At 43.5% G+C, this 15161-nt stretch overlaps 1 protein-coding gene across 1 annotated transcript in view; it reads left to right on the top strand.

Moving 5' to 3' along the window:
* Positions 1–3404: 3404 nt before the first annotated feature.
* The window catches only part of LOC124577539 (EF-hand calcium-binding domain-containing protein 4A-like), a 797374-nt gene continuing 785617 nt past the window's right edge, over positions 3405–15161 (top strand). Inside the window, exon 1 of the mRNA XM_047131228.1 lies at positions 3405–3471. The gene's annotated coding sequence lies outside the window, so the exon portion shown is untranslated. The remainder of the gene's footprint in view (positions 3472–15161) is intronic.

The raw sequence follows: 15161 nt of genomic DNA, 5'->3' as shown, positions 1-15161 counted from the left end.
TTGTTGCCACTTCCCCCAATGATTTTAGAAATTCTGATGGAATGTTATCTATCCCTTGTGCCTTATTTGACCGTAAGTCCTCCAAAGCTCTTTTAAATTCCGTTTCTAATACTGGATCCCCTATCTCTTCTAAATCGATTCCTGTTTCTTCTTCTATCACATCAGACAAATCTTCACCCTCATAGAGGCTTTCAATGTATTCTTTCCACCTATCTGCTCTCTCTTCTGCATTTCACATTGGAATTCCCGTTGCTCTCTTAATGTTACCACCGTTGCTTTTAATGTCACCAGAGGTTGTTTTGACTTTCCTGTATGCTGAGTATGTTCTTCCCACAATCATACCTTTTTCGATGTCTTCACATTTTTCCTGCAGCCATTTCGTCTTAGCTTCCTTGCACTTCCTATTTATTTCATTCCTCAGCGACTTGTATTTCTGTATTCCTGATTTTCCCGGAACATGTTTGTACTTCCTCCTTTCATCAATCAACTGAAGTATTTCTTCTGTTACCCATGGTTTCTTCGCAGCTACCTTCTTTGTACCTATGTTTTCCTTCCCAACTTCTGTGATGGCCCTTTTTAGAGATGTCCATTCCTCTTCAACTGTACTGCCTACTGCGCTATTCCTTATTGCTGTATCTGTAGCGGTAGAGAACTTCAAACGTATCTCGTCATTCCTTAGTACTTCCGTATCCCACTTCTTTACGTATTGATTCTTCCTGACTAATGTCTTGAACTTCAGCCTGCTCTTCATCACTACTATATTGTGATCTGAGTCTATATCAGCTCCTGGGTACGCCTTACAATCCAGTATCTGATTTCGGAATCTCTGTCTGACCATGATGTAATCTAATTGAAATCTTCCCGTATCTCCCGGCCTTTTCCAAGTATACCTCCTCCTCTTGTGATTCTTGAACAGGGTATTCGCTATTACTAGCTGAAACTTGTTACAGAACTCAATTAGTCTTTCTCCTCTTTCATTCCTTGTCCCAAGCCCATATTCTCCTGCAACCTTTTCTTCTACTCCTTCCCCTACAACTGCATCCCAGTCGCCCATGACTATTAGAATTTCGTCCCACTTTACATACTGCATTACCCTTTCAATATCCTCATACACTTTCTCTATCTGTTCATCTTGAGCTTGCGACGTCGGCATGTATACCTGAACTATCGTTGTCGGTGTTGGTCTGCTGTCGATTCTGATTAGAACAACCCGGTCACTGAACTGTTCACAGTAACACACCCTCTGCCCTACCTTCCTATTCATAACTAATCCTACACCTGTTATACCATTTTCTGCTGCTGTTGATATTACCCGATACTCATCTGACCAGAAATCCTTGTCTTCCTTCCACTTCACTTCACTGACCCCTACTATATCTAGATTGAGCCTTTGCATTTCCCTTTTCAGATTTTCTAGTTTCCCTACCACTTTCAAGCTTCTGACATTCCACGCCCCGACTCATAGAACGTTATCCTTTCGTTGATTATTCAGTCTTTTTCACATGGTAACCTCCCCCTCGGCAGTCCCCTCCCGGAGATCCGAATGGGGGACTATTCTGGAATCTTTTGCCAATGGAGAGATCATCTTGACACTTCTTCATTACAGGCCACATGTCCTGTGGATACACGTTACGTGACTTTAATGCAGTGGTTTCCATTGCCTTCTGCATCCTCATGTCGTTGATCATTGCTGATTCTTCCGCCTTTAGGGGAAATTTCCCACCCCTAGGACAAGAGAGTGCCCTGAACCTCTATCCGCTCCTCCGCCCTCTTTGACAAGGCCGTTGGCAGAATGAGGCTGACTTCTTACGCCGGAATTCTTCGGCCGCCAATGCTGATTATTTATCAAAATATAGGCAGTGGCGGGGATCGAACCCGGGCCCGAAGACGTTTTGATTATGAACCAAAGACGCTACCCTTTTTTTTCTCTCTCTCATTTTTGTTCACTTTTGTTCGTTGCATCTGCTCGGGGCGGACGTCGAAAGACATCCGTTTAAGTTCGTTGTTGATGGATTGACTCAGTTTTTTTTTATTACAGAGGGCAGTTAACCCTCTGACCGAACACGCTGAGCTACCGTGCCGGCTACCCCTAGACCACGGTGACCCGTGCAAAATGCAGTGTTATCACGAACTGTTAGCCACCGATATCGTGACGCGGAGAGCGTTTGCGGTGTGGACACTTCGAAAAACGGGGGAAGACGGCGATTGGTTGTCTAACGGGTTGTGAACCTACGAAGCACATTCACGCTCCGATGGTCTGTCAACACCCAGAGCAACAGAATATGGGCAAACACAAAATCTTAGAACTGTTCTAGTAACCCAATGTATGACGAGAAAGTCACGTTGGGGTGTGTATCTACCACGTGAATCGTGATCGGAAACTGTCAGGTTGACGGTTCCGAGGTACATTGATATGTTACAGAATGGCGTCATCCCTAACCTGACTGATTAACACCTGCTGGGAGGTACGACTCTTATAGAGAACGACGCTCCACCCTATATTGCTACACGGTGAAAGGTCTGTTGTGCGCATAGTTTGGTGAGGATCACGTGCTGAACCGCCGTGTCCCTCCCAGATACCCAGAGCTCAATTCGTTTGGTTATTGGTTGTGGGTTACCCGAAGTCGAAACTCTATCGCGATCGTCCGATCTCATTAGGGATGCTAGGAGATATCCGGCGGCAATTTCTCTCCATACCTACTCATATGTCGCACAGTGCTGCTCGCATTGCCCCTCTACTGCGCGTGTTGTTGATGAATTACGGCCGACATCATTTCTTTTTATTTTTTCGTTTCAATAAAAACTTATGGTCACTGCATGTGTTACAATTTGTACCTCTCTCCCCACTTACGCGAAGAATTTAATTTTCAAATGTTAACGGACTTTTGGGGCACCCTGTCTGTCCGTATTGAGTTTGCTGTGGATACCAATGTCTTCCAGTTGAGATGGGCCAACTTATTCGGGTGTTCGTTCCCTTCAAAACGCTCTGTGACCAAGTATTGGCTTTTCTTATGTTGAAGCCATGATACGGGCGTCTGATGTTATTGTCTCTTCAGGACGTTTCGTGATCCTCGAGATACGCTGGTGGCTCCGCGAGGTTTGGCCGGCGCTACAGCGAGCCGAGGAATGCGCGGCTGCATCAGGAGCTGCAGGCAAGGCAGGCGGGCGGGCAGGCATTCGTCCCAAGGCTGGCCGCGTCTGGAAGGGGCAGCGCCCAGCCTGGTAGGGGCGTGACGTCACGCGACAGGTAGAGAGAGCGCCACACGTGGGCCGCAGTCAGTAGGCCGGCCGCCTTCCGCTCGCGACGCGAGGCGAGCTGCACCCCGGGCACAGTGGCCGTGTGACGTCACGCAGATAGTGCGCGCGTTATCTGCGGCCGCGAGAGCCGGCTACCCAACAGGTGTCAGTGGCGAGTGCAGTGTGTGTGAGTGCCGCGTGGAGCGCGCCGGCGCCAGCAGCAGCAGCAGAGGGGTGAGTGAACGCGGCGCCCCGTGTCAACACGACACTCCCAGGTGCGACGCCGACCGCGCACTGCCGGCCTGCGTGCAGGTGTTCTCGCAAGGTGGCTGCGACGAAGAGAAGAACGACGGTGTTTCCTCTTGGTACAAGGGCGGTAGTTCTCTCTAAAAGTCCGATTTGCACGAGCCTTTTGTTGTCTCAGTCGACTGCTCGTGGCAAGTGAGCTGGTAAAACTGTGTAGTCCGCGCGCTAACCTCGACTTAATGTCAACACCTGTCGCGAGCGGGTCGTGGGAAGTAACGATGGCGAAGCAGCTGTTTTGACTTGGAGGTCCGCGCGGGTGAAAAATAATGCTGCACCCATCGCATCCACAGGACCCTTATCCGCGTCCACAGAAATTAAAAGTTTTGTCAAGCAATTTAAGCCGGCAGGCTGGCCGAGCAGTTCTAGGCGCTACAGTCCGGAACCGCGCGACTACTACGGTTGCAGGTTCGAATCCTGCCTCGAGCATGGATGCGTGTGATGTCCTTAGGTTAGTTAGGTTTAAGTAGTTCTAAGCTCTAGGGGACTGATGACCTCAGATGTTAAGTCCCATAGTGCTCAGAGCCATTTGAACCAAGCAATTTCACAATAGAACCGTCGACGAGACATGTTTGTCCGACACGTAATCGCTCTCCCTCTTCTAATTGGCTTAGGAGGCGTACTGATGGTTTATGACTTTTAACTCTAGAAGTGTACAGCAATGTCACTCTGACACTGGAGTTGTTTGTTCGTTACTGTGCCTGTGCCAGTCCACGTACACATCCCGCTGCCACAAATGTAAATTCAGCCTTGAGTGAGACCTGGCAGTGGGCTGGCTTTCGAAATTGTGAGACGATGTTGCTTAATTAATTTGACAGAAATATTTTTTTGAAAGGTCACTGCGATCCTGGATTACACAATGCGTACATGTTCTGTCGCTGAGTGTTAAGTATATTTATGTGGAAACGGCAGCTAGGAATGACATTTTACTAACTGAAGATGATATGCGGGAAGCATTGTTGGAAGTACTCAGTCGTGAAAGTGACGTAACTGACGTTCGTGAAGAAAGTGATTCTGAATGTGATGCTCCTGCAGCAGATAGCGAAACTGATCAGTCTGCCGTATCTTCAGACAGTGATAAAGAAAATACAGTCGCCCACGGTAAGAATGGTCATTGTTGGAACACAGCTGGCTCTAATAGTACAGGGCTGCCAGCTGCCTATAACATTTTAGTCCATATTCCAAGAATGTGGAAGTAATGAATGAACGGATTTATGAAGCATTTAGAACACCTCAAAGTATTCGCGTAGTATCTGCACTTTATAGGATGAATAGTACCTTCGCCTGATTAAATTGCAAATAAAGTCTTTTGGTTCTTTCCTTCAGTGAGAAGTTTCCGTGACGGCCTTTACTTCGTCTCGAATTTTGGGTGCATTAATATTAATACTGACTGAAAAAGGACACGAGGAAAGTGAAATAAAGTGAGTTTAGTACATGAGAATACAATTTCATTTAAAAAAATTATATTTTCAGGCAACTTCTCCAGCAAACAATTGAATCACTTTGACCCTGGTGCACACTTTGTGTGAAAGTTTCAGAGGTGTGCGCTACAAAAGTTAACATTTTTTGCTTAGTTCATTTTGAATTAAATGTCAACGCCGTCAGTTGCATAGCTTTCAAGAAAAACACGAAACACGCTGACATTTTCGGCCCGTTCAATAAAGAGCCACACATTGTTGGTAGCGGATGTGAAACTGTAAGTGCGGCGTCTTTGACGGCATAGAACTTCATATAACACACACAGGCGCTGTGAAGTAGTGGTGCATCACTAGTCGCCGCCTCACGTATGAGCAGATGTTAGGTTTGACAAGTGATAGTGAAGCATCTGAATTCGAAGAAGGGTATTTAGACGTAATTCAGCTGATTCTGATGTGAAACTAAGTACAGCACGGAACTCCGATGAATCAGAGGGCAGCGGCGAGGATACTGATGAATGTTCATGTATACTGTACACAGTAGTTGAGAGGATATTGTTGTTTTCCCAGTTTTTTTTTTTCATAGCAGCTGTTTTCATTCCATGAATAACGCTCATTACACTTACCTGTATGTGCCACCTCATCCAAACGTCAGTCATGTCGTTTCGGTAATAGAGAAGATAGTTGAGGCTGTTTTGCCACCATAGTTCAAGGTAAGAATTATGGAGTATGGCTACACGTAAATGATGCAAAACTGAGCAACGCATATGCTAAAAGGCGTCGTAATTCACGTACAAAATGTTCAGTGGATCGATTGCCGGTACAAATATTGAAGCTTCTGATGGACCAAAGTGGGAGGTATTTCCTGTTAGTACTGGTACTCCTAAAGGAGCGGAAAGCAAGATAATTCTGATCCTTATCCATATGATTAATGACGAGTCATAATTGATTTACCGTGTCATGCTTGGCACTTGTTTATTGACAAATCGGTTTTGATATACACCTAAAAAAAAAAAAAAAAAAAAAAAAAAAAAGGCACTGTAAGAGAGGCCTGTAGATCGTTAGAAGGTGCAGAATGGTCATTACCATTAGAAGAGTCCGCCCCGATAGCTGAATGGTCAGCGTGACGGACTGCCGTCCTAACGGGCCTTGGTTCGACTCCCGCCTTGGTCGGGGATTTTCTCCTCTCAGGGACTGGATGTTGTCTTCATCATCATTTCATCCCCATCCGGCGCGCAGGTCGCCCAATGTCGAATGTAATAAGACCTACACCAAGGCGGCCGGACCTGCCCCGTTAGGGGCCTCCCGGCCAATGACGCCAAACGCTCATTTCCATTAACCATTAGAAGAGCTGAATGCATTTCTTACTGTTCTGCATGTTGGTGGTGCCACTGAATCCAAAGGAGTGGGAGTTCTTTGGTCAGAGAAAAGAATCTTTAGGAAAATCATGATATTCCTCACGTCTAATTTAGGATCAATGTGGGCGGGGTGATAAGAAAGTGAAAGTTGCTCTCATATCTCACATATGCTGGAGAAGAACAACAAACTGTCAAAGTATTCATGGTCGACAAGAAGCAGTTCCAGTGCAAGTTGAGGTGTCGGGGTTCACTCATTTCATTGGTACCTAATATATACGGCTGTCCTTAAACATTGTCAGTATACGTTGAATGCTTTACCATATTTCGATAAAGAAGAAATTAGCCCTGGTGGTGAGCGTAAGTAGCTAGCACGACTGTACCTAATGGTTAGAAGTAAAAGAAAATAACTGACCATTAGAGTGATTATACATTACAAAACTACTCATTCCCTCAAATTAAGAAAAAAGTTGGACGAACTGTAAACGCATGAACTAAAGCTGCGCCATTTTTGTCCATATGGCACTTTTAGAAGGTTCAAAAAATCCGGCGGTTCTAGTGTGGACTGACAAAAGGCTTGTGCCTCACCAGAATTTTTGTCTACGTTCATGTGAATTAGTGCTGGGCATTTTTTAGTGACTGTCATATCAAATATAAACTTAGTTCTTCTGCATATTGGAGTGTCACGAAAGCTGCTTGGTCTTTTTTTATGTAGAAAGGCATTTGAAGAGAACAAATTTTTAAAACATTTCATGCTCTAGACTGGTAATGTAAATAATCATTTTTAATACAGCACGGCCTGCCGTATTCTTGATACGGTCGGCAAATAATAACACACAGTCATAATTACTGAAACGTATTTTGCGAATTTCTCTGTGACTCAAGGTCAACGAAATCGTGGTACAAGTTGTCAATTGTATATTGTTAAAGTCACGTAGTTGTGACGCCTTTCCGTAGTATGGACGCCCGAAAAAAATGGCTGAGCACTATGCGACTTAACATCTGAGGTCATCAGTCCCCAAGACTTAGAACTACTTAAACCTAACCAACCGAAGGACATCACACACATCCACGCCCGAGGCAGGATTCGAACCTGCGACTGCGGCAGCAGCGCGGTTACGGACTGAAGCGCCTAGAACCGCTCTGTCACAACGGCCGGCTGAACGCCGGATCGAACGTTCGTTGGTTCAGTAGCGATTTGTCGTGCATCTTAGAACGGGTGTGTATTTAAGTTTTCGGAATATCCACAAGTGCCGCTTAGAATGTTCTGTTGATCGGTTTCGCTCTTTAATGTATGTAGAGCGTCTTCAGAGACTCTGAAATTTATATTTTAAAGGACAGTAATTGGCTGTTAAGGAGCGAAACCAGTCAGTAAAACATACTGAGTGCGATTTTTGGCTCTCCTGAAAAAATTTCAACAGTCGCTGTTTTCCCTGCAGGCTTAAGGGTTTCTGTTTATTGTGTTTAAAGACACAGGAATAGGGAGAGAGCGTTAAAGTTGATAGTTTTATCGTGAACGGGGCTGTTTATGGGCTCCTACGAACTGCGATTATAAAACCAAACTGAAAAGACCAGACGCTTGGAGGGGAATATCTCAATTATTAGAGGTGAAAAGGAAAACGTTGGCTTTATTGACATCGTCTTGCCGCGAACGATAAAGAGAAACAAACAAAACTGTGAGTGACTGTTGACTTTCTGCTGCAGGTTCCTAAAAAGATGTTGTCTTTCGAAACATTGGGGCCTTCATAATTCAACAACAGATCACCAACGCCAACGCTTTGATGTTACCGCCAGCAGACGGAGCCGCAACCAGGGTTGGCTGCGAGTTGCCGCCCGTAAACACTAAGCAAATCTCGGGCGACGAAGCGCTTAGCTGTCATTGCTAGTGTGTACGCATACACACGTTGACATGTTCACTGATTTTATAGCGAACGTTATTTATGGCGTATGTGAATAACAAACAGGACTCAGAGTTAAGTGCGTTACGAAACGAAGAATTCCAAATAGCAGCTTGGCCTAGAAGAGCCTATTTATCACGTAAATGCTTAAAAGCTTCGTAATTGAGTTCTGTTGCTGCAAAAGAAATAGGAATTACTTAGATGTAAGGCAGCAAGTCCATAGCCAAAGGGGGGGAGGGGGGTACCAGGGGGTCCTGATCCCCCCCTCCCCAAAAAAATCACCTAAATGAAATTACACACGGCATAAGAGGGAAAAGGGTTACGCACAATCGGCAGTCAGCAACGCCAACGATGTACTTAAACTATCTATACAGCGGTAGGATTATCGGTTATCGCCCATCCCTATGTTAGCCAAGACCAGTTACTGGTTTGTTTGAGCTCATTCGTAGTTTTGCTAATCAGCTCAGCTCTTACCTACAGCTGAATTTAATGTAAGTGGTACCGTTTATTGTTTTCGTGCTGCGTGCTGTTGTGGTAGTTTCCAGTTGTAGAAAACTTTGTAACAGGGAAGAAGAGCAAAATTAATTTCAATTCATCTGCTAGTGTTATGCTAAGTTAAAAATTAGTACGCACTACGACAGTAGCCTACGTATCTATAGCAGTTTTCTGGTAGCACTGAATTCGTTATTTAGAGGCTGATAGAACTTTTGTACTTGCAATACTTAAGTATTTCACAAGGCAGCGTAATGGTAAATATAATTACAAACAACACTAAATTGAAGTCAGCGCATAAAAATATACTTGGATTTGTCTGTGTCGCCCAAAAATCACGTTTATCAGCTAAAATACCAACGAAACGGCAATGGTAGAATTCCTTTTTAAAAAATTCTTAGTAGCATAAAATGGCAAAATATCGCCCAATCTGGTCACCTGGACGGTACCCAGTTCCTAGCGGAAGGGGTACGGGATGAAAGCATACTCTGCAATTCGTTCGTTTCCAAAAGATTGCTTCGACGGACTGCTTGAATCCGTCCGAACCGACCACGATCTGCATCCCTCCCTGTCCCTTTCGTCTAGAATCTATGTACGCTCTCATAAAACGGTAACAACTGAAGACAGCAATTCCACACACAATTAAATCTTAAAATATGCATTCGTCCTAGGGCTATCAATTGAGTAAACATGCAGAAGTAAAGGAAAAAGATGCAGTGTCAGAATTAAATTTTCCGTTGTAATGCATTTTATTTTATTTTGAAGCAATGTACAACAACCAGTTTCCAAATTCTTCACCGACTTTGGGTAGCTCTGGATATTGGGCCACTGAGATAACAATTCCTGGATTCGGTAAGCGAGGTGGTTTGAATCCATCCGCCAGCAGCGTTAAAAATTGTTTTGTGTTGTTTCCCATCTTCAGTTTAGACAAATGCCGGGGTTGATTCCTTCCTATAGGCCACAACCAATTCCTTCCAAATACCTTTCTTTCTTGAAAGATTCTAATTGCCACAAAGATGTAGCCCCTCTACTTAGATCAAAAGAGCTGCATCGAAGGCGAATTGAGCACTCCTATGGAGACACCCAGCACTAAAAGCCATATGATAAATAAATAATAATCCAAATTCTCCTCATTTAGGCTCATACATTTGCCTGCCGGGGATATTCTTTAATACAGAAAATGTTCTTTCTTACACTGCAAGAAGATAGAGATGCATACCTAAAAGAGGAACTTCGGGAAAGTGTAAAGCTGAGCAAGTCCGGATCCTTTGCATTTTCGCCACCAAAAATTGTTCTTTCTCCTCTGTCGAACATTTATCTCTGTAATCCAAAAACCTTGTCGCTAATTATCATAGTGACCAAAAAAATTTGCGCTCGGCCTTGCCTGATCACTTCCTAAGCTCAAATTGAGACTGTAAGAAGAAGAGAAGTGTAAAATTACCACGGAGGGTGAAGAGAGACTGGAGCATTACTGCCTTTTTAGTGATTTGCCAAAATACAACACTCATAAGTAAGGTGATCATAACTCCGCTTGGTGAAGACTCCGAGATCATTATCGAATAAAATGGTTTATCGTTACGAAAATTCTAAGAATAAATTAAAAACACGGGTCTTTGTAATGTCTTCCTTAACAAATCGGAGCCCCCCCCCTCCCCCGCATTTTTTTTTTTTTTTTTTTTTTTTTTAATTACTGCTTCGTTCTTGAAGGCAGCTGGAAATAGAATGCACATTTAAGATTTAAGAGTGTAGAAAACCGGCAAGAAGACAACGTTGCCATTTTTAGCTCTAGAGCAGATGTTAACAACGCATGTAATCATCTCTTATGTTGGTACTCGTTCTCAGCGGCTTTCAGCCCATGTGGTGCGGGACGCTAAGTCGGCGATCATGAAAGACGCGGCAGGCAGATCACAAGGCTCCGCTATGCTCGCGCATTTGGTTGTTTGCAGCAAGCGACAATTCTCGGAAGTGTTCGTGTCCATTTCATCGTTCACAAAGAGCAACAATGCTCCACGAGCAGGAACAGTCTGGTCTAGAATAGTTTTATTGTCATGCATATTAAGAGTTTAGGTAGGCAAATAACGAATTTAGTTTTATAATATCGCAAAAGTCTGATTTTGAAGTTAAATGTTCCTCTAGGTAATAGTAAAAAGTTTCACAATATTTTGAGCGAGTTCTTAAATGTAAAAGTGCTGCATCAAACTGTAAAAAGGAGGTAGCAAATAAAGGGGAGCTGTACAGGCACCTATTTAGTATGGCAGATTACTATTCAGGAAGATGAATACCTTCAATTGTCTGTGGCTTCAAATAAATGCGTTGGCCCAGAATTAATCGTCCCGCAGTAGAGAAGCTCCTCTCGGATTGCGCGCTGGATGCTGGAATGCAGTGTATAAATTAAGCCAGTTCGGAAACGTGAGTACATACACGCTTTCACGTCCGCGTCACCAAGCTATTTGATCCGCAAATTGGAGTTTGTCGTTGATATATTTGGAATATCCATTTGCTGCAACACCGATGTAACTTGTAGACTCATCCTCCGACGGCTCTACAATTTTTTTAAAAGGAACACACGCCATTTGACTGTTTTTTGTTTATTTAAGTAAAGCCCAGATTTCGGCCTTTTATGCCATTTTCAGGTATTTCATTTTATGCCATTAACATATATTGCACGACACGTAACATGTTGTCAAGCTCGAAAGTTGGCAATAAATTGAGAAAAATATTGGCTCCCATCGAAATAGCGGCTGTAAAATCCCAATGTTGTAACAGATCGGTAAATAATCGTGGGTGTACGATGATTCCCTGAGGTTATTACAATATGGTGATTTCACATCTGGCATTTTACTTAATTTATGGTCAACGTGAGACTCACAACATGTTAGGTGTCCTGCAGTATATGTAAAACGCATAAAATAAAATACCATAAAATGCATAAGAGGCCGAAACCTGGGTCGTACTTAGATAAACAATAAACCAGTCAAATGGCGGTGTGTTCCTTTAGAAAATATTGAATGATTTTTGCTCAGCAAGTTCAAAATTATTGAAATTTTTTGAAAAATCCATCAGCTTCATGTTTCTTTGCATGACCTTCAGATGTGTTGTTTTTTTCATTATTTTTGAGATGTGGACAATTTCTTGCAACTTAATTCCTAACTTCCTCTGCACTGTAATATTAAGCTTTTGTATTTAGGATTTAAAGACGTTGTAAGTTCGTGCGCAGTTATTTCTCACCTATTGATTAGAAGTGATTTTCCGTTAGTCTTTTGATATATTAGAAATTCTCATCATCCTTAGTCTTGTTCCTAGACAGGAGAATAGTTTCAAATTTCTGTAATTCACATGGATACTGCGTTGGTATTTTGGAGGCCTCGAGATCTCTGTTGGGCGTTAATAAATGGTGTCAGGGAGCTTGTTACACCTTCCAACTTTTTTATGTCAGAACAGTCAATTAAATTAGCTCGATTTTTCTCAGATGAAATTGGTAGAACTTTGAACCACTGCGAGTTAACTGACTCAACAAGCGTGTCTAGTTTGCTGTCTCATCGTGTGTGCGCATCTCTTTGCAGCGAGTTCCGCAGTTGCTTCAGTAGGCCAAATCTTTGTAGAAAGTTTTGACGACTCGACAAGACTGATTGGTCGCTGTACATCACTCTTATCGTCATCGATGTCTCCTCGAGTCGTGTGCTCCAACAGAATGTCCGCTGACCACTGTCATATTGCTACAATGTTTGAATAAGTTGGCAACCGTTTAGCAGTTTTTTTTAAATATCTCTCTTTTGAAAACTTTCAATCCTCGGGTTTTCCTTATTAACTTTTAATTTAATGTGCAGCCAATCCCATGTAGTTTATTTTACGATACGAATCACTCCTTAGATCGACTTGTTTGTGCCTCTTCTACATCTCTGAAAACATTCCTCACCTCTCGAGAAACAGCTTCATGCAGATAATCGGTCGTTTCCTTTAAATTTCTCGAAATGGTAGTTGGACGATGTAACAGTTGCTTGTTACTCATTGCACTGCCCTAGGCCCCAAATCAGTTAGGAACTGTGCTGTCTCGAGAAATCCATTTCCACAAATAACTTCGAAATGTAAAATTTCCTTGCTGACTAGATCGATGAGTTTTTTTGTGTCGGCGACCTTAAAATTCTGTGGGACTTAAGGAACATCTGCGTCTCAAAAATACATTACCACATTTCTTCCAAATCGATAGTTTCAGTTTGGATCCTAGCAGTAATTTGAAATCAACTTAGTTCACATTATATGAGATTACGACCGTGGTGTTCATTTTGTTAAAGCAGTCTCACTAATGTTTACTCCGAGGCACGTGATCACTTTGTCACTAGAAAGGCTGAAGGCTCCAGAAAGTCGGCAACTCTCTCCTCTCAGGTAGTCAGTAGCCAGGGCTGTCATCTAGAACGTGCTTCACACAAAGAACACGAAAGATAAGGTCAGGGCAACGCGAAGTCACAAGGTGCTGGTTCCCTGGATGCTGATAAAGCGGTCGTAGGCGGAAGGTAATAAAGGAAACCGATTTCCTCTGTACAAGGGTGTCGCAGACATTCCAAGAATGACCACAGACTTGAAGTTTTCAGCTAACGTTACAACGGACTTGTGGTGGCCATTCATGCGATCTAGGTCATTTGAACGCAGGTTTAAAGCGTATAATAACACCGACATTGCGGATATCTGCAGGTAACCCTTCGGTATTCGCAGATAACCCTTCGGTATTCGCAACCGCGCTCGCTTAAAAAAACACTTAGTTTGCTGAGGCAAATACACGCACGATAAATAATTCAACACTGCATTTTCATATTCTGCTTTTACCGCATCTTGGTTATTCCGATATTGACATGTGTACTGCAGGCCGTTGACCGCAAGTAAAGAGAAATTAGTGTAATATGAAACTGTCAGTCTGGAAAAACAATAGACCCTCCGGCGATGCTACAGATCACTCTGTCATCACAAGTGAGATTTATTTAGTTTCTGCATGTGCATCGTTCTGACTGAATGTTTGAGGGACTTAGGCCGTTCGCTAATGCAGCAAAATGGAACACCCAACTTTCGATGTAATGTATTATATGGCTGTCAGTTTCGATGATTCCCCTAAGCCTACGCAATACTTAATCTGACTTAAACTAACTTACGCTATGCACAACACACGCACCCATGCCCGAGGGAGGACTCGAATCTCCGACGGGGGAGCCGCACGGACCGTGACAAGGCGCCCAAGACGACGCGGCTATACGATTCCGTCAGTGACCAATATACATGAACTGGTTTCCGTAGACTCTAACAACACTTTTGTGTCTCCAACCATCAACACAACATCGTTGTTACATTTTCAGTGTCACGGGAAAAGGATGAAGACTGGTTTCCGTAGAATCTAACAACGTTGTTGTGTCTTCAATCATTAACACAACATCGTTGTTACCATTTACAGATACCAGTTCTTACATATTGGCGCATGTTGGAATCGCGTATACGATTGGAGTTAACTCCACAGCGTCAATTAAGGCCTGAAGATGGTATATTGAATCACCAAAACTGGTAACCATATGAAACAAAACATCGAAAGGACGGCTATAGGTGCCCTATTTTATTGCATAGATTTATTTATTTTCGTATTTGTTGGATTCACAAACAGCAACCAAATTGTCACCCACCAAAGTAGCCTAGACCCAGGCTGCACTAAAGACAACTGATCATTACATCACAACGTAACAACGACCTTAAAACGAAATAATTTATACAGTACTCGCCACTAAAATTGCTACACCAAGAAGAATTGCAGATGATAAACGGGTATTCATTTGACAGATATACTAGAACTGACATGTGATTACATTTTCACGAAATTTAGGTGCATAGATCCTGAGAAATCAGTACTCAGAACAACCACCTCTAGGCCGTAATAACGGCTTTCATACGCCTGACCATTGAGTCAAACACAGCTTGGATGGCGTGTATAGGTACAGCTGCCCATGCAGCTTCAACACGATAGCATAGTTCATCAAGAGAAGTGACTGGCGTATTGTGACGAGCCAGTTGCTCGGCCACCATTGACCAGACGTTGAGGTGAGATCTGGAGAATATGCTGGCCAGGGCAGCAGTCGAATATTTTCCGTATCCAGAAAGGCCCGTACAGGACCAGCAACATGCGGTCGTGCATTATCCTGCTGAAATGTAGGGTTTCACAGGGATCGAATGAAGGGTAGGGTCACGGGTCGTAACACATCTGAAATGTAACGTCCACTGTTCACAGTGCCGTCAATGCGAACAAGAGGTGACCGACAAGTGTAACCCATGGCACCCCATACCATCACGCCGGGTGATACTCCAGTATGGCGATCACGAATACAACCTTCCAATGTGCGTTCACCGCGATGTCGCCAAAGACGGATGCGACCATCGTGATGCTGTAAACATAACCTGGATTCATCCGACAAAATGACGTTTTGCGATTT

Source organism: Schistocerca americana, chromosome 1 (genome assembly GCF_021461395.2).
Source record: "Schistocerca americana isolate TAMUIC-IGC-003095 chromosome 1, iqSchAmer2.1, whole genome shotgun sequence".
Taxonomy (NCBI): domain Eukaryota; kingdom Metazoa; phylum Arthropoda; class Insecta; order Orthoptera; family Acrididae; genus Schistocerca; species Schistocerca americana.
This window is presented reverse-complemented; position numbering and strand designations above follow the sequence as displayed.